General features: G+C 40.9%; 1 long non-coding RNA gene across 1 annotated transcript; it reads right to left on the reverse strand.

The window, feature by feature from the left end:
* Positions 1 to 720: 720 nt before the first annotated feature.
* Positions 721 to 25931, reverse strand: LOC122215048. The gene is made up of 3 exons (XR_006200215.1): positions 25739 to 25931; positions 22459 to 22589; positions 721 to 2417 (listed from the first exon to the last, which is right to left on the reverse strand). It is a non-coding gene; the product is annotated as an uncharacterized LOC122215048 (long non-coding RNA).
* Positions 25932 to 26091: the final 160 nt, after the last annotated feature.

The following is a 26091-nucleotide window of genomic DNA, read 5'->3' on the forward strand; positions in this document are numbered from 1 at the left end:
GAAGCAAATTGCAGAAAGATGCCTGGAGGAGGATAGCAAGTTTATGACACACACACACACACACACACACACACACACACACACACGTCTATGAAATACCCCGAGCCTATTGTCTAATGTGTGTTGTGTGTATATGTATGTATATTCACATAAAGTCTGGAATGCTAATAGTGGTTTGCACTGGGGGGAGGGTGGGAGGAGGTTCAAATTGAGGGAGACAGTCAAAGGGGACTTCGGTAGTGGTAGACACTGTTTGTTGCCTAATAGTAGCCATCTCCCATCCCCCACCTCCCAACTCTTCCGTGCTAACAATTCAGGTTATGTTCAGGTATCAAAGGGCAGCATTTGCTTAGGGAAAGTAGGTCCGGGCATCGAATCATGATTTAAACCAAGTATAGTCATGTCACTCCTCTTGCCTGTGATTGGCCTACAGGTAGGCATGTGACTTAGTCGGCTGGTGACTTATAGGAAGTATTTGTTTGTTCTAATACCAGAGAGTGTAGTGGACAGAGTTCTGCCTCTCCCCTTCCTGTCTGTCTTGGGGTGATATTGTTTGAAAATGTGATGCTTGGAGCTGTGACAACCATCTTATGACCACGAGAGAAAGGCCAGGAGAACTGTGGAGACATCAGTCCAGCATCCTGACATCATCTTGCTGTTCCAAGACAGATTACTATTTTACTTCAAACTTCTGGTTACTTGAGATATTAAAATGTCTTTATTGCTTACACCTGTGTTAGGGCATTCTGTTACAATTCAATACATCCTAACTAATTCAGTAGCTTCATCTGAAATAGTTTCAGTATTTTCTCAGGAGAATTTATTCCTTTGCTACTTGTGTACTTAAACCTTCTTTTATAAAGCTACCTCAGACCTTTTCACTTCATCTCCAGAAGTGGCCTGGTTCACCTCCTGCTGCAGGCTACCTAAGGCTCTCTCTACCCTTCAGGATCCTTGTTTCCCTCTGCCTCAGCACTACGTGCTGAGCTGCTTTGATTGATGACTCAGGTGGACAAGGCTTTTGGAATATATCTCCCCATCCCTCCTGGGGCTGCTGTATTTCCTCCCCACCTCAGGCTGGGGGATCCACTATCTGGGGCTGTCCTTCTCCAGGCATTCTCTGCAGGGCGGCTGCCCTTGCGTACCAAAGAGGTCTGGGGAGACTGGAGAGATGCAGAGTTGGACAGGCCAGGAGGTCCAGGCCTAAAGCAAACAGCACCAGCATCTGGGTGGGATTCCTGTGTCCTGCCCCTAGGCATGGCCTCTGAATATTGTAAAGAAGCTCCTTCTAGGTTCATCCAAGGGAGTCATGCAGCTCCTGAGATTTGTGAGGATGCTTTTAAATCATTAGTACTCATTGCTTCTACTGGAGGTCCTGTACACTGGATTTTATCTCCACAGCAAGAAGGGCTTGTGAAAATCTTAAAGAGGAGGCTCAGTGGGTGGGGCAGGTTTGCTTTCCGGAAGGCCACCCTGGAGGCCCAAGACTGTTGGGAGGCCCAAGACTGTTGGGAGGCCCTTATGACAGGCTGAAGGAGAGAAGCTGAGGTTTTAGTTGGGGCCCAGGATGGAGTACAGGGGAGGGGAACTGGTGTGAGTTCCCCCCTTCCCTTCACCATGGACCATGCTCTACAAATGGTGACAAGGAAAGTTTTCTGCATTCTTCAAAGCAAGGCCAGAGAGATCTTTGGGATGCTGTTTCCAAGGGTATTTCAGGGAGGTCTCTATAATAAGGGTTTCCTTTGTGGCATTGCGCCATTAGTCCCATGTGAATCATTCCATTGCAGCAGGGCCGGGCGGGAAGGTTGGCCGGGATGGGAGGCCGGGACTTCCTTTGTTCCTTTGCCCTTCTGAGCTCCTCCGCCCCTCTCCACCTGCCCTCTTCCTGTTTGCTCTACCTCTCCAAACCTACAGAGGGCTTCACTCAGGTTTGCGGGGGCGGGGAGGCTAGACCTGTGGTTAAAGACTTGGAAAGGCGGAGGGAGAGGGTAAGGAAAAGCAAACTTCTGCCTCAGATGCCGGCTGCTTTCTTATGCATGCTTCCCTCTTTCTCACTGTTTTCTGGAAAGGCTGAAAATAAACACTTTTGTAATACAGACTTGTAATTCACACTTCCCTGACAAGTTACTCAAACTGCAGCCACAGCTGCTTAAAGAGAGGGGGTTTGACGCAAGCCTTGTTAAGGAGGCGCTTTCTAACTTAGAAGGTTCCAACCTTTCAACGCAGTTCATCTGGCTCCTTCTAAGCTAGTCAGGGGACCCAGGAGGGAATCTGGGAATCCGGGGCCAGAGCTCATCACCAGCGTCTTCACCACGCATTCAGACTTTTGAAATTGCTGAGTCCTCGGGGCTGTTACTCAATTCACTTTTGCAAGTCCAATTCACTTTTGCAAGTCCTGGAGTCATCGACAGCCTCACCTGGAAGAGATCGTAGAAATCTGTTAACCCACGAACTTCATCCTACAAACCAGAGAAGTGACTTCCCTGCTTAAAACGACCAGATTGGTTAGCGGAGCAGCTGGGAACAAAACCCCGAACTCTGGACTCCCAGTCCAAGTGCTTCCCAGTAGGCCATACTTTATTCATTTCTTGGGTTTTATTCCTTCCATTTAAGTTTTTATTATGGAAAATTTCAAACATACACAAAGTAGAGAGCAAGTGGACTAGCGCCCCCACCCAGCTGTGGTTTGGCTTTGGCAGCTTCAGTTATCCACGGTCAACTGCAGTGGGAAGCGGACGCTCCTCCCGATGAATCATCAGAAGGTCAATAGTAGCAGCCTAAGCTACCTCACCTGCCTCACTATGCCTATTTTATTAATTAAACTTTATCATAGGTATGTATGACTAGGGCTCAGTACTATCCACGGTTTTTGGCATCCACTGGGGGATGTGAAACATCTTCCCTGTGGATAAGGGGGGGATGACTGTACATGAATACCCACATACCCACTGCTCAGTTTCAATAATTGTCCTTGTTCTGATGTTCTTGCTTTATCTATCCCCCACCTTCTTTCTTTGCAACCAGACTTCACACCACTTTATTAATACAGCAATATGTATCTTTAACAGAAAGCTTTAAAAAGTAATGTAAACACAGAACTGTTATCACACTCACAAAACTAACAATATTTCTTGGTGTCATAATACCTAACTCGTCCATAATTTTCTCCAGTTGTGTCAAAAATATCCTTTTTGCAATTTATATCAGGATCCAAACAAATCCACATGTTGCATTTGTTAATTTTTTAAAAAGGGCTTTGAAACTGTAATAGTCCTTCTTCTCATACATCCCCTATACCTTGTGTTTATTGAAAAAGCGGGGTCATCTGTCCTTTAGAATTTCCCACATTCTAAATTTGGCTGGTTGTGTCCTGCTGGTACCCTTTAACATATTACTTTATCCCACATCCTGTAAATTGATACTTAGATGTAGAGCAGTGGTTCTCAATGAGGGGGGAGATCCCCAATTCCGTTCACCTCAAGGACGTTTGGCAATAGGTGGAAAATGTTTTGGTTGTCACAGCAGGGTGGTGCTATTATCATCTAGAGGGGAGAGGCCAGGGATGTTGCTAAACATCCTATACACACGAGAAAGAAGCATGTGTTCCAAGATGTGCGTTTTGAGAAACCCAGGTGAGAGTCTTGATGAGATTTAAGTTCTTTTTTGTTCTTGTTTTTTTGGCAAGGATATTTCATAGGTGGTACTGTGTATTTCCTTTTGGATCACAGGAGGAAGATACCATGTCTCATGCTAAGGTGATGTTAAGTTGATCAGTGGGTTCAGGAGGCATCAGCCTGACACAAAGTTAGCCAAACGGAGACATTTGGTGAGTGAACAAGCACTATGGATAGATGAAAACCGGGAATATCTCTGGCAAACAGGGACATGTGTCATCCTATTCATTGACTTTTCAAGAGCTTTATTCATCTCCAGTTGATTGGCTTTCACTCCCCACTTCCCACAATTTTTACAAAAGTTACATAGGCACATAAATTCAAGAGTCACATAATTCTCGTTGCTACAGCTATTCCCTCGTCCCTCCCAACTTTTCCTTCCCAAGAGGCAACTACTTTTAATATTTATCTTTGCATATCCTAATAATGGGCTTAAATTGTTACTTCTTGAGCAATTTAAGTTTTGGCATTTTCTAGTGACTTCTCTCTAAAGAATACGATAATTTCTCTATTTTCTTTTTTTTTATTAAATTTTTTTCTTAATGTTTATTTATTATTGAGACACAGAGGGAGACAGAGCATGAGCAGGGGAGGGGCTGAGAGAGAGAGACACACACAAAATCTGAAGCAGGTTCCAGGCTCTGACATGGCGCACAGAGCCCGAAGCAGGGCTCGAACTCACGAACCACAAGGTCATGACCTGAGTCGAAGTCGGACGCTTAACTGACTGAGCCACCCAGGTGCCCCTAATTTCTCTATTTTATGATAATGCTTCCTAGTGGCCTGTTCAAGCACCTTTTCTAACCCTTCATGTTTGCAGAACAAATTCTAATTTTAGTTGTCTGCCTATGTGTGAAGGTGGGATGTTAAAACGCCAACCAGAAGCTCTGATGTCACAGGTGGGGCTTGTTACGAGCTTCACTATAGGTTATCTGGCTATGCTGTTTTTTAGGGAACGCCTAGTGTCAGAATGTTTGTCTTTCTTGAGCCTGCCCAGAAAAGAGTTTTCCAGTCTTCCGCCTGGAAGAGATAAGCCTGGTTGCCAGTGTTCCAGGAGCCAAGTGGGGCTAGAGCAGGGAAAGTCTCAGCCTTTAGTATGTAGACTTTCCTGTTTGTTTGTTTTTAAAATTCCCTTGCCATCTTTTGTGCCTGCTGTCCTCTAGTCCCCAGACTGTCTGTTAACTTCCTCCAGAGAATAAACCTAAGTCTAATGACAGGGTTATGGAGAACCAGTTACCTAGCTGCATAGACTTGGGGAGGGAACCTAAGGATCAGATTGTTTTATTAAGATATAATTGTCATGAAATAAATAGCACTTATTTACAGTGTACAATTTTATAAGTATGTATACACCTATGAAATCATCATAGCCAAGATAATGGACATGTTAACTACCCCTACTCTTTCCTCTTCATCCCCAGACAACTACTGATTTGCTCTCTGTTACTATAGATCACTTTGCATTTTCTATTCAAATTTTGTATAAATTCAATCCAACATGTGCTCTGTTTGTGTGTGGGGGGGAGAGATTCTGACTTTTTTCACTCAGTATAATTATTTTGAGATTCATCCATGTTGTTGAGTGTGTCAATAGCTCATTTCTTTTTATTGCTAAGTATCTCACTGTATTGATAGGCCACAATTTGTTTATTCATTCACTTGTTGATGAGCATTTGGATTGTGTCCAGTTTGGGTTTATTACAAATAAGGCTGCTATGCATGTTCATATGCAAGTTGTTGGTGTGGACATAGGGGCCACATGGTAGGTATATATATAATTTTTAATGAAACTGCTATGCTATTTTCCAAAGTGGCTGCACCATTTTACATTCCCAACAGCAATGAATGAGAACATTCTAATTGTTCAACATCCTTGCTCACACATGATTTGGTCAGTCATTTAAATTTCAGACATTCTAGGGGTGCCTGGTTGGCTCAGTCAGTTGAGCGTCTGACTTCAGCTCAGGTCATGATCTCACAGCTTGTGAGTTCAAGCCCCACATTGGGCCCCATGCTGAAAGCTCAGAGCCTGGAGCCTGCTTTGGATTCTGTGTCTCCCTCTCTCTCTGCCCCTCCCCCACTCACACTGTCTCTCTCTCTCTCTCTCTCTCAAAAATAAACATTAAAAAATTAAAAAAAAATAAATTTTAGATGTTCTAGTAAGTGTGTAGTGGTATGTTATTGTGGTTTAATTTGCATTTTTTAATGGCTAACGATGTTGAGTATCTTTGAATGTGCTCATTTGCCATCTGTATATCCTCTTTGGCGAATTGTCTATTCAAGTCTCTTGCCCATCTAAAATATTTGATTACCTTGTTTTCTTACTGAGTTTTAAGATTTCTTCACATATTTTAGATACAAATCCTTTTTGAAATGTGTGATTTGCATATATTTACTCCCAGTCTATTTAACAATGTCTTTCAAAGAGCAAATGTTCTTAATTTTGATGAAGTCCAATTTATCAATTTTTTTCTTTTATTATTTTGCTTTTGGTGTTATACCTAAGAAAGCTTTGCTTAACTCAAGGTAACAAAGACTTCTCCTGTTTTCTTCTAAAAGTTTTATATTTTGGGGTTTTATTTAGATTTAGGTCTGTGATACATTAAAATTTTTTTTAATGCTTATTTATTTTTGAGAGAGAGAGAGAGAGACAGAGTGTGAGCAGGGGCAGAAGGAGGGGCAGAGAGAGAGGGAGACACAGAACTTGGAGCAGGCTCCAGACTATGCTGTCAGCACAGAGCCTGCCTCAGGGCTGGAACTCACAAATTGTGAGATCATGACCTGAGCTGGAGTCGGACGCTTAACCGACTGAGCCACCCAGGTGCCCCTGTGATACATTTTTAGTTAATTTTTTCTATATGGTATGAGGAGTGGGTCCAAGTTCTGTTTTTTGTAGGTGGATATCTAGCTGTTCGAGGGTCATTTGTGAAAAAGACTTTCTTTGATTTCCCCATCAAATTGCCTTTGTACTTTTGCAAGTTTTTGTTTGTTTTTTGTATACTCTTTTCTATTTTATTGGTCTGCTTGTCTATCTTGAATTTAATACCACACAGTCTTGATTATTATAACTGTATACTAAGTTTTGAAGTTAGATAGTGTAAGTCCTCCACATTTCAAAGTAGAATTGGCTGTTCTAGGTCTTTTTGCATTTCCAAATGAATTATAGAATCGGCTTGTTAATTTAAAAAATATTTATATTGTTAACCTAAAGGTTAACAATATAATATGAAATGGAAAGGTGTAATGTATACATATATATGTATAACATAATGCATAATGTAAAAATCCTGCTGAAATTTTGACAGGATTTTATTGTATCTATAGATCGTGGAAAAAATGTACATCTTAGCAATACTGATTATTCCAATGCAAGAAAACAGTATATCTCTATTTAAGTATTCTTTCAATTTTCCCCATGATGTTTTTTAGTTTTCATTGCACATATTTTGTCTTATTTATCCCTAAGAATTTCATATTTTTAGATGGCATTGTAGATTGGTATTATATTTTAAATTCTATTTCTCTGTTTTTAAAATTTATTTATTTATTTTGTGAGAGAGAAAGAGTGAGAGCAAGTCGGGGAGGGGCAGAGAGAGAGAGGGAGAGAGAGAATACTAAGCAGGATTCTGCGCTGAGAGCGCACAGCCCAATGCGGGGCTCTGTCTCAAAAACTGCGAGGTCATGACCAGAGCTGAAATCAAGAGTCGGATATTAACTGACTGAACCACCCAAGTGCCCCGTCAAACTCATTAATTATTAATTCTAGTAGGTTTTCTTGTAGATTGCATAGGATTTTCTGCATAGACAACCTATGTCATCTATAGAGATAGTTTTACTTCTTTCTTTCCAGTATGGATATCTTGGTTTCTTTTTCTTGCCTATTGCACTGGCTAGAACCTCCAGTTCAATGTTGAATATAAGTGGTGAAAGCAATCATCCTTTCCTTGTTCTGATGTTAGCGGGAAGGTAATCAGTCTTTCACCACTATCAACTATGTTGGTTTTTCATAGTTTGTTTTTTTTTTTTTTTTTTTTTTTTTTTATCAGGTTGCAGAAGTTCCCACCTATTCCTACTTTGAAATGAAATGAAAGTTACATTTTGTTAAATGCTTTCTTGTGTGTGTGCCTATTGAGATGGCTACATGGTTTTTCTTTTGTAATGTATTACTATCATGAATTAAATGGATTGATTTACAAATGTTAAATCAATCTTGCAATCCTGGGATGAAGCCTACTTGCTCATAATATATTACTCTTTTTATATATTGTTGGAATCAATTTGCTAAAATTTCATTTTAAGAAATTTGCATTCATGTTCATAAGGAATGCTGGTGCATAGTTTTCTTTCCTTACAATGCCTTTGGCTGGCTTCATGTGTTTCCTTTCCTCCTCGTCAATTTGCTGGAAGAGTGTGTAGAATTAGTGATGTTTTTTATATTTTTGGTATTATGATTTCCTTCTGTTTACTTTGGGTTTAATTTGCTCTTCTTTTTCTGTTTTTTTTAAGTTGGAAGGAAGCTGAGGTTGTTGATTTGAGACTTCTTTTTATTTTCTCTAATTAAGTGTTTGGTGCTATAGATTTCCCTCTAAGTTCTGCTTCAGTTGTATCGCACAAATTCTGATGTATTGTATTTTCATTTCCCTTCAGTCCAAAATGCTTTTTCTCTTTTGATTTCTTCTTTGACACATGGTAAAGAAGCATATTATTTAGTTTTCAAATATTTGGGATTTTTAAGCTATGTTTTCCTTATAGATTTCTATTTTAATTTCATTTTGGTCTCAGGACATATTTTGACTTAAGTCCTTTTAGAGTTGTTTTATGGCCCAGAATATGGACTGTTTTGGTATATGACCTGTATGCATTAAAGAAGAATGCATGTTCTGCCAATCTTGGGTGGAAATAGAAACTATCTCAAAACAGTAAGCTGGGATAGTCATAGAGCACATCCTCTTTATTTCCTGTCTCTCAGTGATGGCTTTACTTTGTTGCCTAATAGCCAACATCTTGAGAACAATTGTTTCATCTATCCTGTCTGTTTTATGAATTGTGTCAGGTGTGAGGGTAAATCTGGTCTTTGCTATTCCATTTTAGCCTAAGTGGACGTCTCTGTGGGCTGCTTTTAATCTGGCTTTCAACCAATATTAGGCCTACCTTAACCTTCACTTTGGAAGTACCTGGTTCTTACAGTTTCTAAACCTTTGGGGGAGTTCTAAGATGTCACTGTGCCATTTCCTGGCTGGCTCTGGAATCTCATAAATATCCTAGGAGATCTATTAAAGCAGAAAGCTGGGGCTTTCATAATCATGGCTGAGCTGGTCATTTTCTCATGAGGTTGCATTACCTGGAACAGAGCCTCAAACTCATACACCAACAAGGGCCCAGAAAGGAAGGGAAATGAAGGAAACAAATGTCATGCAAGACAAGGGGAGGTTGAGACACTGGCATAACCCACCTTGTTTAGAGGTCTCTGCTCTGGTCTCTTGTAGCCATACAAGAAAGAAGGCCTAGCATCTTCAGCTCTTCCTCTAATTCAGAGAAGCTGGAAATTCAGAATTTTATGCAAAACTTCCTCTTTTGAAGATCTTGACAACTAATACAAATTTTTAAAAATGTTGCGAGCCAACTAAGGGCTAGATCTGCCTTGTCAGGCTGCTTGTTTGGTACCTTTGGATTTTCATGTCTGCTCTTCCTTTGCAGATTCCTGCTTCGTTATGCAGGCAACTTTCCCTGCATCATCATGTGCCTCTGCTCCCCAAACATCGGCTCACACATGATTCTGGTTTGCCATGCCATCTACTCTAACCCCATTCCACATGACCTTGACTTACTATCGAAATCTTCCCATTTCAGATTTCAGAAGGGAAAATTGTCCAGCTTTGGGCTTATTAACTGTGGTTGGAGGGGGTCGATTAGGATCATATTTACTGACCTCTGGGACTGAGGGTAAGATAGGTTTCTATGGATAGTGAGAAAATGATTGACTTTCTGTGGAAACTAACTGAATCATACAATGGGAGAGCTGGAAATGACCTTAGAAAAGCTTGGTCAAACTCCATCATATTGCATATGAAGACACTGAAGCTTAGAGAAATGAAGTGACTTCTCCAAGTTCAAGGACTTTATTAGTCACCAGTGAAACTGAGTCTGGGATTTAATCACCTAGCCAACTTTTCTTTCTTCTGTGTTTCATGAGAGCAGGAAATATATCAGTATTCTTAGTGTAATGCATGATGCATAGTGGGTATTCAGTGAATATTTGTTATATAAAAAGATGTACTGAGTTGTTTTCTATAATGTTAGCATACTTAATTTATAAATTAGGATTAGATTTAGCTACGTATAACAGAAGTGTAGGATATCAACAATGTCTCCATGCCCTGATTTCCATTTCGTCATCCTTAGTGCATAGCTTCCATCTTTAAATTTGTCTTATGGGGTTGCCTGGGTGCCTCAGTGGGTTGAGTGTCCAACTTTGGCCCAGGTCATTATCTCGTGGTTCATGAGTTTGAGCCCCACATCAGGCTCATTGGTGTCAACCTGTCAGTGCACAGTCTGCTTTGGATCCTCTGTTCCCCTCTCTCTGCCCCTCCCCGCTTGTGCTTCCTCCCCCAAAATAAATAAATCTTAAAAAAATAATAATAAATTTGTCTTATGATTGGAGCTCTAGCTATGTACTTGAAATCTGGATGAAAGAATGTAGAATGGGTCCATGGCAACAAAGTTTCCTGGGAGTGCCACATAACATCTGCTTAAATCTCATAGTTTGAAATAGAGACATGTGATCACACTAGGTTGCAAGGGAGGCTAGGAAAAGGAAGTTGGATAGATTGTCTTCTTGACTAAATCTGGGTTTTGTTAAAGAAATGGGAGGAATGGGTATTTGGTTGAGAACTAGAAGTGTCTGCCAGAATTGGAAGGAGTTCATAACTGATTGAAATGTGTTTCCTGTAGTTCTGATATGCACAGTAACCAGGACAAAAGTATGATGGCCTTTAAAGATACTTACCCAAGGAAGGGTGCCTGGGTGGCTCAGTCGGTTAAGCATCTGACTTCAGCTCAGGTCATGATCTCATGGTTCGTGAGTTCGAGCTGACATCAGGCTCTGTGCATACAGCTCAGAGCCTGGAGCCTGCTTCAGTTTCTGTGTCTCCCTCTCTCTCTGCCCTCCCCTGCTTGTTCTCTGTCTCTGTCTCTCTCAAAAATAAAAAAAATAAATAAATTAAATTAACAAATTAATTTAACAAATTAAAAAAAAAAAAGATATTTACCCAAGGAGATGCAAACAGACAAAATACTGGTTTGGTTGAGATAATATTCTGGTTTTACTGTTTTAGAAAACATTGGTTCAGTTATAGTTCATATTAGTTTAATTGCATTTTATTGACTTTCATAGAAATATTTTTGAGTGACTCCACAGTTTAGAAAAAAAAAATGTTTGGTTTCAGTTCATTTCAGTACTGGGTTTCACAAATTAGTGTGATCCCTTCCAATTTTTGGTTCGTAGTTTGGGTCACCTCCAGTTCCTGGCTATGATGTATCCACACTAGGAATTTTGCAGTTATGGTGTAGAGTAGCAGACATAGGCCAATGAACTTATTTCTACTTAGGCAGGAATCTATTAATCCTGCTTTTCTTATGTAGGAACTAGTAATCCTAATGGTTTTGAATGATTCTAAATTTATTCTAATTTCTAAATTCTAAATTTAATTCTAAATTCTGTGATTTGGCATGGCTAAAGGCCCCATTTGTGGTAGATGTACCAAAATGAACACATTAGCCTGTTTTATCCTTGGTCTGTAATATAAATGCACCCAATTTGAAACTTTTCTTTTCTTACTCACAAGTTCTACATTTCATGGTTTGAATTTTTTTTTCTTTACCATGTTAGTTCTAGAATACTATTCTGGATTTTACTTTGTGCAGGGTCTCAGAAAATACTCTTAAAATTAGAGATTGTAAGTTCCATTTTTAAAATGGAGTATTAAGGAAATATGGTAAATTGCAGAAACAGAACATGTGTTGGGAGTGTTAGAAATCCTGCTAACGGAAATACAGCTGATCAGGGCCTTGATCAGCTCAACATTGTCACATAGTTTAGTATTTTAATGAGAAAGAGATCTGACTTCATATGAAATAGCCCTACTTTTACATGTCAGCCCACTAATTTAAAAAATTAAAGTCAATGAATGGGCCACTGCTGTGCCAGCCAAACAAGATCTATCTATCTATCTATCTATCTATCTATCTATCTATCTATCTATATCTATATAGATCTAGAGCATTCTTGAGCAAATGGTTTTTAGGGTCTGATTTAAAAATTTTTTTTTATAACGTTTATTTATTTTTGAGACAGAGAGAGACAGAGCATGAACGGGGGAGGGGCAGAGAGAGAGGGAGACACAGAATCAGAAGCAGGCTCCAGGCTCTGAGCAGTCAGCACAGAGCCCGACGCGGGGCTCGAACTCACGGACCGCGAGATCGTGACCTGAGCTGAAGTCGGACGCTTAACCAACTGAGCCACCCAGGCGACCCGGGTCTGATTTAAATGTTCTGCATTTTTCCATGTCCTTATTCTCTTCTATGCGTCACTTGATGATTCCGTCTTTATTCTTTTGAATAAAAATGTTGATAAAATATTTGAAAGTGTCTTCCTACTTTCATTGGTATCATACCATTGCCTGAGATTCAAAATATATTCCCTAAGATACAAACTATATTATAGTCTTCTCATTGTCTAGGAAAGAATAATTCAGTGACAAGATGATGTTAATGAGGCCAGGAATCCAGTTTTCTGGCTATGACTATATGCTTCTCAGAGCAATTGGCCATTCCTATGAAATTAATCTGGTAAATTTGCACATATGACCGTTGGTTGTAAAGTGCTTGGAAAAAGCAAGAGGATCCAAATGGTGCATTACAATCCATCCCGCAAAACCAATCAAGTAGCAGATCTGTGTGTTTTGTGTTACTTATTTATTTTCCAAAATGCATTCAGTGAAGGCCAACTGTGTGCTAGACCTGTGGTAGGGTGGCAAGTGGAAGGTAGAGTGGGTGCATGCATTCTCTAGGTTTTACTTTTTTTTTTTTTAAGGGAATTGAGAATTAAATGGAAGGAGGCCTTTGTCCTCTGGTCATATTCTGTGAGGGGTGGAAGCCTGAAGCCACAGCAGACACAGTTTCTTCATCAGAGAAAGCAGGTCTGAGAGAACAAAGCCAACATGCTGACAGGTGCATTATTTCTCACCTGGACACTGAACAGCTCCTTGACTTGTTTCCCTGCTTCTACCCTTGCTCTCTGAATACAGGAACTGGGGTGACCTTTAAAATAAAAGTTAAATGCCACTCCTTTGCCCAAAACCCTGCTTTGGGTCCCCATCTCATACCGAGTAAAAAAAAACAAGTAAATAAGGCTCCCACGTGACCCGGCCCTTTTGCTTCTCTGCCCTCATCTCCCACAAATATCCACTTCATTCACTCTAATCCAACTCTTCCTTGAAAACGACTGGTAAGGCCTTTGCACTAGCTGTTCTCTGTCCCCAGGAAACCCTTTCTGAAAGACTAATGCTCTCCACTCCTCCAAACCATGCTCAAATCTTACCTTCTCATTGAAGTTTTACTTTGTTAGTCAAATATGATGCCTAACTTGACCCTGAGTTCTGAATCTTATCCATACAGATATCATCAGGGTCTTGACAAGATTCTGTCTTTCATTAAGATATATCCTAAATGCCTCTATGGCATGACCTTGCTGTAGCAGTTTGATCAGTCTGATCAGTCTAGTAAAAAAGATAATAAGGCTAATTGGGACTTAGGATGAGCTGGATAAAATTCAAGACTCCTTCCTTCTGTGAGCATTAGCCAGGATAATTCTCTCTCTCTCTCTCTCTCTCTCTCTCTCTTTAAGTAATCTCTATACCCAACATGGGGCTTGAACTCATAATCCTGAGATCAAGAGTTGCACATTCACTCCACTGACTGAGCCAGCCAGGCACCCCAACCAGGACAATTCTTAATTTCACTCAAACTCATTGGCCATATTACCCCAAACCCTATAAATCTATGAGATAAAAATAAAAATAATAATAGTAATAGTCATTACGATATAATAGCAATAATGGTAATTGTTATAATAATAAAATAGTATATTTTTAATGTGCCAGGTACTGTTATAAATCCCTTTTATATAGTCACTCATTTTATCCTCACAATAACTTTTGATGTTGATGTTTTAATATTCCATTTATTAGTGAGGAAATTGAGGCACAGAGATAGTAAGTAAACAACCCAAATTCCCACAGCTAATGAGTCACAGAGAAAAAAAAACACAATTTCAAGTCAGGCGTTAGGATTCTGAGTCTATGGTGTTTGGGTTTTTAGATAATAAGGGACCCACTGGTTTGAGCCAAACATAGAATTTATTCCCTCCAGTCCCTGGGTAGGCCTTGCTTCAGGCCCAGCTCTACTCAAGTACTCAAGCTATCAGGATTTGGTGCTTTTCTTTCTTGCTTTGGCTCATTCTTAGGCAGCCTCTTTCCACAAGGTGACCCCAAAACCACTAGGCCCACATCATTATCAGCTTCAAGTTCATAAAAGATAGAGAATGTAGGTCCAATGGTTCCAACATAAGTCTCAGGACTGAGTCTCAGTAATGAATTCCTAACGCAACAGTTCACTGTAGTACCAGGATAGAATATGTTGATTGGCCAGATCTTGACATTGTGACAGTCAATTCACTTGTGGTGGATTTATGAAAACCACGTGGGCCAAGAGTGGTAAGGATGTTGTTAAGGCAGGGGGATGGGTAACGGGCAAGGAAATATATTGAGTGGCCACTGTAGATAGGTAGGTACTGGGCTTTGTTTGTTTGTTTATTATTTATTTGTTTTTTGTTTTATTTTTTTGTTTTTGTTTTTTCACACATGAGGAACATAGAGGAACGTGAGGAACACGTGAGGTTCATAGAGGCAATTATTTGCCCAAGACCTTAGACCTAGAGAGTGTAGGTCACAACTTGGAAGTCCAAAGTTTGTGCCATGCTGCCATAAAAAGATAAACTAGAAGTGATCAGAAGGGCAGGTGGCAGGTTGGTACTTGGGGTCAGAAGCCTGGCTCTCTGTCTAGTCACACCATCACTTCTTCTTGCCTTTGAGTTCAGCCCCCTATGGCTCTAATTCCATGGACACTAGAACTGCTCTTGTAGAAGAAAGGACTTGGGGTGTGACTGGGATGTGTGGGGGAATGGAGCTTCCTTGAAATGGCAAACTCAGTGACCTGGAAGAGCCTTGCTTCTGCAGGCTAATCTGACTAAATTTAGGCTGTTAATCAGTCTCTGGCAATTATTTTTCACTCCAGAAATTCCCCAGTTTTATTTACATTGATAACTTAGCCTTTTCACAGACCACAGACCTTACTTTTGGATATTTAAAAACCCACCAGCCCCAAAAGCTTCTCAAAAAGCTACACTAGAAACTGAGGCATAGCCCAGGGCTGAGTGTCTACACCTTCAAAGACAAGGAGATGCTGGAGGCCAGAAGACTTCCTTCCTTCCCTCCTTCACCTCTTCCTTCCTTTCTTCCTGCCTTCCTGCCTTTCTGCCTTCCTACTTAAAAACCCTTCATTCTTAATTTGCTTGGCTTATAGTCATTAGCAGTTACTAAGCATCTATTAGAAGTCAAATATTTTATGAAAAGTTTAAAGGAAGAGAGGATGTTTTGGGAAAGATGGCTATAATTTACTTCCAAAGAGCTCAGCATAGACAGAGAATCTTGTTTGTGCTATTTGTTTTAAGTTCCAATTCCAAGGGTAGCAGTTCTTGCCAAGAACACGCAGTCCAGGGGAGGACTTAAGATGGTGGAGTAGGGGGACCCTGGACTTGCCTCCTCCCTCCAACACAGCTAGATCAACGTCAAATCATTTTGAACACCTAGGAAATCCATCTGAGGATTAAGAGAACAATCTGCATAATTTGAGAGACAACCTAGCAGGTACAAAGTGTGGAGAAGTGAATTGGGGGAGAGAAAAGCCAAGGTGCCACAGAGGGTAGGGAGCCCTTTTCAGGGAGAGGAGGAGAAAGGGGGAGAGAGAGCACTGTGTTGGGTTCACGCAAGAAAAGCACTTCCCCAAAACCACTGACTGGGGAATCAGGAGGAATGGACTATCTCAAGTTTTTGTAAACAGCAAGCTCAAATTCTGAGGTTTTGGAAGTTAGTGCCATTTGCCAGAGTCAATCAGGGCTAGCGGTGGTGCTCCTGGGGAGAAGAGGGGTGGAGGCCCAGACGGACAGTGGACAGTGTGGTGTGGGGATCCCCTGGGTCACGCTGAGAGAGATGTTCCCTTCCTGGAGTGCATTTGGAAGAGGGTATACTGCATCTCCAAGGACAAAAGACCCAGCTGGTGCCTTTGAGCAGCGGTTCAACAGCAAAGGACAAAGACATGTGCAGAGGGTGGATAACCTGGTTGCAGCTTCTCACAGTGCTTCACCATAAACTCCGGGCACTGGGCAGCCATATGACTGATTTTCTGGGACAGAATGGCAGCAGGCTCAGTGTTGCAAGCCTTTTTTGCATAGTGGGGAGTGGGTCGGTGCATTGCCCAGTTTTTCAAGATTTGGAGTTTTGAATCCCAGCTGCCCATCAGAGATAAAACACGGGAGAGCTGTGGTGCCTTGCTTGTCCAAAGCCCGGTCACAGACAGGTTGAGGGCAGGGATCTGACGGAAACCTGGGAGGTAGGAAGGGAGATTGTTCACTTGTCTGTGAAGGTTTCCTGACCAGCAGGTGGCCCGATCTTCCCACCCCAGGGAGGAGAGAGCTGGGTGAGGCCATCTTCCTGTGGCCCCCAAGAGAATGGTGGGACTTAATTGAACAACACAATGCCCCTAGTGGAGTCTGGAGCCACTAACACCAAACCCCACCCCCTGCACCCTACAGAAGCATCTTTACTTGGGCAGGTCTGACTGTGAGCCAATGCAGGGGGCCTCTCCCCCAGAGGACCAACACAGGTACCCTGCATACACCAAATCTACTGATCATAGAGTGCTCCAAAGCATCAGCTTCAGTTCTGGTGGAAATAGGACCAGGATTTAAATTTTTTTTTCTTTTTTCTTTTCTTTCTTTCTTTCTTTCTTTCTTTCTTTCTTTCTTTCTTTTGTGGAATCAGGTTTATAGTTTTTGTTCTTTTGTTTGTCTTGTTTTTTGTTTGTTTGTTCCTTTTCCTTTTCTCTTTTTGGGATCAGGATTTTTTTTTAATCATGCTTATTTTAACAAACAAATGAAAGCACACCTAGCTAAAGGTCCAAACCCTCCCCACTGTAAGCAAGGAGGAGCTCTGCAGAGGACTGATATGGAGGAAACAGCAGCCAAATCATAACAGCAGAGTGCACACAGTATACACCAGGAGCACTTCCTGAAACAACATCAGGACAGTGTATGACTCCTTCTTAATATAGCATTACTCTTAGGAGCAGGAAACATAACAAGCTTTCATAACATGCAAAAGACAGAAACTTAGACAAAATGACAAGATGGAGGAATTTACCCCAAAAGAATGATTGAGAAGAAACCACAACCAGGAATTTGCTCAAAACAGATATAAGCAATATATTTGAACAAGAATTTAGAGCAACAGTCATACTACTACTAGCTGGGAATGAAAAAAAGCATAGAAAACACCAGAGAAACCTTTGATGCAAAGATAAAAGACCTAAAAACTGGTCAGGCCAAAATAAAAAATGCTATAACTGAGATGCAAAACTGACTGATATAATCACAACGAGGATGGAAGAAGCAGAGGAACAAATAGGAGATATAGAAGATAAAATTATGGGGGCACCTGGGTGGCTCCGTTGGTTGAGCTTCCGACTTCAGCTCAGGTCATGATCTAATGGTTCATGGGTTCGAGCCCCGCGTTGGGCTCTGTGCTGACAGCTCAGAGCCTGGAGCCTGCCTCAGATTCTGTGTCTCCCTCTCTCTCTGCCCCTCCCCTACTCACGCTCTGCCTCTCTGTCTCTCAAAAATGAATAAATGTTAAAAAAACGAAGATAAAATTATGGAAACTAATGAAAAGAAGAGGGAAAGAAAACTATTAGATCACAAATATAGACTTAGGGAACTCAGTGGTTCTATAAAGTGCAATAATATCCATATCATTGGGGTCTCAGAAGAAGAAGACTGGGAAAAAGGGGCAGCAGGTTTATTTGAACAAATTATAGCTAAGAACTTTCCTAATCTAGGGAAGGAAACAGGCATTCATGTCCAAGAGGCACAGAGAATTCCCTTCAAAATCAATGAAACTTGCAAAATACAAAGAGAATTCTGAAAGCAGCATAGGGACAAAAGATCCTTAACCTATAAGGGTAGACACATAATGTTGGCAGCAGACCTGTCCACAGAGACTTGGTAGGTCAGAGGGAATGGCATGATATATTCAATGTGCTAAATGGGAAAAATACACAGCCAAGAATACCTTATCCAGCAAGGCTGTCATTCATAATAGAAGGAGAGATAAAGAGTTTCCAAGACAAAAACTAAAGGAGTTTGTGAACACTAAACAAACTCTGCAAGAATTATAAAAGGGGACCCTTTGAACAGGAAAGAGAGGCCAAAAGAAACAAAGACTGGAAAGGAACAGAGACAATCTACAGGGACAGCAACTTTACAGGTAATATAATGGCACTAAATTCATACCTATCAATAATTACTCTGAATGTAAATGGACTAAATGCTCCAATCAAAAGACATAGAGTATCATAATGGATTAAAAAAAAACAAGACTTATTAATATGCTGTTAACAAGAAACTCAGATCCAAAGACACCTCCAGATTGATTAAAGAACCATTTAACATGCTAATGTACATCAAAAGAAAGCTGGAATAGCCATACTTATATCAGACAAACAAGACTTTAAACCCAAGAGTGTAATAAGACATGAAGAAGGGCACTATATCACAATAAAAGATCCTATCCGACAAGAAGATCTAACAATTGTAAATATTTATGCCTCCAACTTGAAAGCACCCAAATATATAGATCAATTCATCACAAACATAAAGAAACTCATTGATAATAAAACCATAATAGTAGGGACTTCAATACCCAACTTACAGCAATGGACAGATCATCTAAACAGAAAATCAACAAGGAAACAATGGCTTTGAATGACACACTGGACCAGATGGACTTACCAGGTATATTCAGAGCACTTCACCCTTAAAAACAGAATACACATTCTTTCTGAGTGCACATAGAATATTATCCAGAAGAGATCACATATTGGGTCACAAATCAGGCCTCAACCAGCACAAAAAGACTGAGATCATACCATGCATATTTTCAGACCACAGCATATAAAACTTGAAGTCAACCACAAGAAAAAATTTGGAAAGCCCCCAAATACATGGAGGCTAAAGAACACCCTACTAATGAATGAATGGGTCAACCAGGAAACTAAAGAAGGAATGAAAAAAATACATAGAAGCCAATAAAATGAAAACACAACAGTCCAAAACCATTGGGATGCAGAAAACACAGTCATAAGAGAGAAGTACATAGCAATACAGGGCCTCCTCAATAAGCAAGAAAAGTCTCAAATACACAACCTAAACTTACACCTAAAGGAGCTAGAAAAAGAGCAGCAAATAAAGCCCCAAACCAGCAGAAGAAGGGAAATAATAAAGATTAGAGCAGAAATAAATGATACAGAAAACAAAAAAACCCAGTAGAACAGATCAATGGCACTAGGAGCTGTTTCTTTGAAAGAATGAACACAATTCATAAACCCCTAGCCAGACTTCCCAAAAAGAAAAGAAAAAGGACCTACATAAATAAAATCATGAATGAAAGAGGAGAGATCACAACCAACACTGTAGAAATACAAATAATAATAAGAGAATATTATGAGCAGTCATATGCCTACAATTTGGGCAATCTGGAAGAAGTGGATAAATTCCTAGAAACATATAAAGTATGAAAATTGAAATAGGAAGAAATAGAAAATTTGAACAGACCCATAACCAGCAAAGAAATTGAAACAGTAATCAAAGATCTCCCAACAAACAAAAGTCCAGGGCTGGATGCCTTGCCAGAGGAATTCTACCAAACACTTAAAGAAGAATTAATACCTATTCTTCTGGAACTGTTTCAAAAAATAGAAATGGAAGGAAAACTTCCAAATTCATTCTATCAGGCCAGCATTACCTTGATTCCCAAGCCAGACAAAAACCCCCACTAAAAAGGAGAATTACAGACCAATATCCCTCACGATCATGGATGCAAAAATTCTCAAGATACTAGCAAATAGAATCCAAGAATACATTAAAAGAATTAATTATTCACCATGAACAAGTGGGACTTATCCCTGGGCTTCAGGCATGGTTCAATTATCTCCAAATCAATCAACGTGATATACCACATTAATAACAGAAAGGATAAAAAATATAGGATACTCTCAATAGATGCAGAAAAAACATTTGACAAAACACATCATCCTTTCTTGATAAAAAGCCCTCAAGAAAGCAGGGAAAGAAGGAACATACCTCAACATCATAAAAACCATATACAAAAGACCCACAGCTAATATCAGACATAACAGATAAAGGGTGAGTATCCAAAAGATACTATAGATCTTAAAAGAACTTATCAAACTCAGCACCCCCAAAGTAAATAATCCGGTTAAGAAATGGGCAGAAGACATGAACAGACATTTATCCAAAGAAGACATCCAGGTGGCTAACAGACACATGAAAAAATTCTCAACATCATTCATCAACAGGGAAATACAAAGCAAAACCACAATGAGATACCACCACATACCCGTCAGAATGGCTAAAATTAACAACTCAGGAAATGAGATGTTGGCAAAGATGTGGAGAAAGGGGAGCCCTCTTACACTGCTGGTGGGAATTTAAATTGGTGCAGCTACCTGGAAAACAGTATGGAGTTTCCTCAGAGAGTTAAAGATAGAACTACCCTACAACCCAGCAATTGCACTACTAGGTATTTATCCAAAGGATACAAAAATACTGATTTGAAGGGGGCATATGTACCCCAATGTTTATAGCAGCACTATCTACAATAGCCAAATTATGGAAAGAGCCCAAATGTCCATGGACTGATGAATGGATAAAGAAGAGGTGGTTTATATATACAATGGAGTATTACTCAGCAATCAAAAAGAATGAAATCTTGCCATTTGCAATGATGTTGGTGGAACTAAAATGTACTATGCTAAGTGAAATAAGTTAGTCAGAGAAAGACAAATACCATGTGTGGGATTTAAGAAATAAGACATGAACATAGTGGAAGGGAAGGAAAAATAAGATTAAAAAAGAAAGGGAGGTAAACCATAAGAGACTCTTAACTATAGAGAACAAACTAAGGGTTGCTGGAGGGGTTGTGGGGTGGGGAGATGAGCCAAATGAGTGATGGGTACTAAGGAGGCACTTGTGATGAGCACTGGGTGTTGTATGTAAGTGATGAAACACTAAATTCTACTCCTGAAACCAATACTACACTGTATATTAACTAACTTGAATTTAGATAAAATCTTAGAAGAAGAAAGAAAGAAAGAAAGAAAGAAAGAAAGAAAGAAAGAAAGAAAGAAAAAGAAAGAAAGACGAACACACAGTCCAGGACGCAGCCAGGTTCATAACAATCAGGAAGTTCAGGCGGCTACTAAAGCATTAATAGTGAATGTCAAAAAGGGGTTATATTGGTGAAAGTACTAGCTAGTAGCCTGCATAATAAAAGTGGGCCTCAGTTTGATGAATTGAGTATATTTGAGATGCGTGTATAGATGGGCTAAAATGTTTCAGAGCCATTTGCATAAACAGGGGAGAAGAATCGATTACAGCGTGCAGCCCGCATCCTTAGAGCAGGCAACAGGCACTTGATCCTTAAATGGTCTTATATCCAGCCGCTGTTTTAGGAAGATGTCTGGTTACCTAATGCCACCTGTGCAGGTAGCAGAATCTTGTTTCTGGAATGCTGTCTTGTCTTTCTCAGATGAATCTTTCATGTGAGGTGGTGGTCAAAGCACTTCAAAGGGTAGCAAGCTAACTTCACAGGGCTTATTGAACAGGGTTTATGAATGGCTTTGTGTTTACTTGTTATTAAGTTGTTTTTTAGTAAATGTGTGTATGTGTGGCAGAGTTCGGTTTGAGGTCTCCCATCAATGTAACGGGATGAGGAGGGTGTGGGGAAGCAGTGAATCCTCACCCACCTCTAACTTCTTCAGTGGCTACTGTTTCCACAAAAAAACAAGCAATGTTGTGTGTAACCAAATTGGCTTAGGTCAGTTTTCAATAATTCCCTCCCCTCAGAGAATTTGCATTTTAGCTGGAAAGATTAAGGACTGGACTAACAATTGGAAAAAAACCACAACCAACCACAACCAAGGATACCTTATACTGTACACACAGCACAGGCAGGAACAGGATGACTTCGGAAAGGTCAGGAAAAGGAGAGCAGTTTTTTTTTGTTTTTCTTTGTTTTTGCCAGCTTTCTTGAAGTATAATTTATATAACACCAGAGCGCCTGGGTGGCTCAGTCGGCTGAGCTTCGGACTTTGGCTCACGTTGAGATCTTGAGGTTTTTGAGTTTGAGCCCCGCATCAGGCTCCTCGCTGTCGGCTGCCCGCTTCAGATCCTGTGTCCCTCTCTCTTTCTGCCCCTCCCTGTGTTTGCACTCTCTCAAAACAATAAAACATTAAAAGAAGTATCATTTACATAACATAAAATTTGCCCATCTCAGGTGCACAATTTAATGAGTTTTGATACACGTATACATACCTGCATAGCTACCATCAAAATCAAGGTATAGAACGTGTCCGTCACTCCCTAAAGTTCCTTCTTTCCCATTTGTAGTCCATCCCTTTTCCTCACCTCTTGGCTCCTGACCACTGCTGTCACCATAGTTCTGCCTGTTAAAAAGAATCCCTTTTAATAGAGATGCAGTTTGTAGCCTTTTGAGACTGGCTTCTTTCACTGGCATAATGCATTTAGGATTCATCCATGTTGCAGTGTGTATCAGTAGTTCATTCCTTTTCATTGCTGAGTAGTGCTCCATGGTATGGACATACCACCATTTGTTTATCAGTTCACCAGATGGTGGCCATCTGGACTCGTTCCAGTTATGATTATCATGAGTGAAGCTGCTATCTATGCATATTCACATATATGTTTTTGTATGGACATATGCTTTCATTTCTCTTAGGGGTGGAATTGTTAGGCTGCATGGTGAGTGTATATTTAAGTTTATGAGAAATAGTCATCCTGTTTTACATTTAAAAAAAATTTTTTTTTAATTTTTTTTTTTAACGTTTATTTATTTTTGAGACAGAGAGAGACAGAACATGAACGGGGGAGGGTCAGAGAGAGAGGGAGACACAGAATCGGAAGCAGGCTCCAGGCTCTGAGCCATCAGCCCAGAGCCCGACGCGGGGCTCGAACTCACGGACTCACGGACCGTGAGATCGTGACCTGAGCTGAAGTCGGACGCTTAACCGACTGAGCCACCCAGGCGCCCCTACATTTAAAAAATTTTTTTAAAACGCTTTCATTTCTCTTAGGGGTGGAATTGTTAGGCCACATGGTGAGTGTATGTTTAAGTTTATGAGAAATAGTCATACTGTTTTACATTTTTAAAATTTTTTTAAAACTTATTCTTTTAATGGAAGTGTAGTTGGCCGACAATATTATATTAGTTTTAGGTGTGTAACAGTGATTTGACATTTATACACACATTGTGAAATGCTCACCATGATAAGTGTAGTTACCATCTGTCATCACACAACAGTTATTGCAATATTATTGACTATCTTCCCAATGCAGTCCTTTTCATCCCTGTGACTTAGTTTATAACTGGGAGAGTTTGTACAGCATATTATTTTTTAAAGTATCTGTACTCCCACCAGCAAAGTATGACAGTTTGTTATTCTACATCCTCACCAATATTTGGCTGTTTGATCTTAGTCATTTTAATGGGTGTGTGGTGATGTCTTCTTGTGGCTTTAATTTGAATCTCCCTAATGACTAATGATTATTAGCTTCTTTGCATGTATTTATTTTTCATTTGTGCTCTACTCCCCAGTGTCCGCCTTTAATTGGGAGATTCATATTTGTTGACACCCAGTTGACTGAAATATTTTTGAATTTGAATCCGTCAACAATCCCTTATATAGTATTCAACTAATCTTGTGATTACTTATTATTCTGAATGACCTCAAACCTCTGTTTTTCAGACTGCTGTCCCTCATCCATCTCCCACCCTCTAACCCCCTTTATATACTATATACATGGTCTCCTCAGAAGCAGCCATGTTCTTCCATGGCCCTATGTCTGTCTCAGAGGGGCACTTGATGGTTTGGGCCAATGATCTGTTTCCTGGGATTTTTAGACTAGAATGGAAATAGCCTAGTCTTTCTTCGGTGGTTGACACTATAAGCTGTATAATTTGTGGCCTTTTTTTTTTTTTTTTTTTTTGCCTTGTGGGTTATAATGGACATCTATCATGTGTGGATGCCCAAATCTTGTGAATATTTCCATATTTTGATGTGCCGTATTTTATGAATCTTGCCACCTCAAGGTAGGTTCCAAAAACCATGATCAAACAAACCAAATTGCACTTCCCAGCTTCCTCTGCAGAAAGGGCATACTTACAATGGTGGTGTAGATCATCCCGACCGGATAAACCTGTGTGGGACTTTAGGAATTATGTGAGTAAGTGGTTTGGCTAAGTGGGCTCCATCCTGATGGCACTGATGGATGGGGGAGCCAGAGTGGCTCTGGGGTTGGTAGCAGTTCCTATATCAGGTCAGGTCTTTTGCTGGGTTCTGGGAGTTGCTCTAGGAAGCTCAGTCTAAAGCCTGTTACTCCACACTCACAATGATTTTGTGAGCTCACCCTTACCTAGTACGTGGCACAGCTGGGCACTGACTCCACCTGAGTGGATGCTGTGACCAGTCAGAATAGAAGTGGCTGTGAGCAGCCAGTAAGAAGATGTGGGTGCCTGCCAGCTGAATGTCTGAGGGCAACTAGGCACTTTCAAACATCCATCCCTTTCTCCTGAAAGCATATAGATTTTGTTGCTTATAACAATGTGGAGAAAACTTGGAGAAAAACAGTCTTTAATGAGAGAGAAGCTTTAAGTCGGTTTACAGAAAGTAGCAGAGAAAAGGAGCAGAGACCATTGGGAGCGGTTTCTAACTCCCAAGGCCCCATCACTCTTCTCCAGCTCGGCTAATTCGTGAGATTCCCCTGCATCCTTCCTAAATCCCCTCCTCTGATTTAAACTGATTGAACTGTTTCCGACTCTTGCTAAGTTGGACATCCTAAAATCAACAACGGAGTGGAGGGCTTTGGTGGCTTCTTGGTGTATGCAAACAACAGAAATGTCGTTAGATCTTGTGAATTCCAAACAGGAATGGAGAATGCTGATGCCTCATGGCCTTCGTGAAAAGTAGTTTGTTCCTGTGTCACTCCAAAATGCTATTTTTGGACTGATTTGTCCCTTTCCTATTGTAGAGAGGGCACTCCAATGGCCTATTCCACCCCAATCCCATCTTCTCCCCCCTTCTAGGCCTCTGTTCACCCGGGGACAGAACAACAGGAAATACGTGTCAGGGCAGAGAGAAGAGATCTTGTGTGGCTATGACGGCAAACTTCATGACATGGTGGCTCAGAGGAACAAGTGCCCTTGACTCGAAAGACTCCCCATGCATAGGAGACCCTCCCACCTTTCTTTCCTTAAAGAGACTGAAAATTAGTAAATTCACCAAGAACCATGAAGCAGTTGGGGCTCAGTAGCTGCTGTGAAGTGACGACTCATTTAATAAAGGAACATGCTGCAGGCAGGCCCTTTGCTGCCTCTTAAGGGCGGACCCTGAAGCAAGGATTTGAGTGCAAGTACATTATTGAGGAGATGGTTCCTGGAAAGGACTATAGGAGAGTGAGGGAGTGAGATGGGGGGCAGAAGCAGTTTGCAAGTGTGTTTTATCAAGCAAGTTACCCGAATGTGTAAAGGGAGCTAGACCTTCTTCAAGAACAGTGGAGGCCAGTGCAGAACATGTACCTTCTACAGAAGCTCCCCAAGAGGCAAGGCTGCTGGGGTATTTATACACCAACTCCTGTCAGTCACTGCTTGAGGGCGCCGCTGGTGGCAGCGGCGGGTGTTACTGATCCGGTAGAGCAAGCTGCGGCAGGCAGAGGAAGCCTCGAGGCACAGAGACGTCAGTTGGCCGCTGCAGCTGGGCGGCTGCCCCGAAACGACGGGGCGGGCGGAGGGAAATGGGTGTGGCTTGCGGTTGTGCGCGAGCGCACTTGTTACACACCTTCGCCTGTCTGCACGCCTGGGGGAGGTGCCGCCTCCCTAAGAGAGGTCTCCCGTGGCAGTGACGTGTTCGGAGCAGCTTCAGAGTGATTTGG

Source organism: Panthera leo, chromosome A3 (genome assembly GCF_018350215.1).
Source record: "Panthera leo isolate Ple1 chromosome A3, P.leo_Ple1_pat1.1, whole genome shotgun sequence".
NCBI classification, from domain to species: Eukaryota; Metazoa; Chordata; class Mammalia; order Carnivora; family Felidae; genus Panthera; species Panthera leo.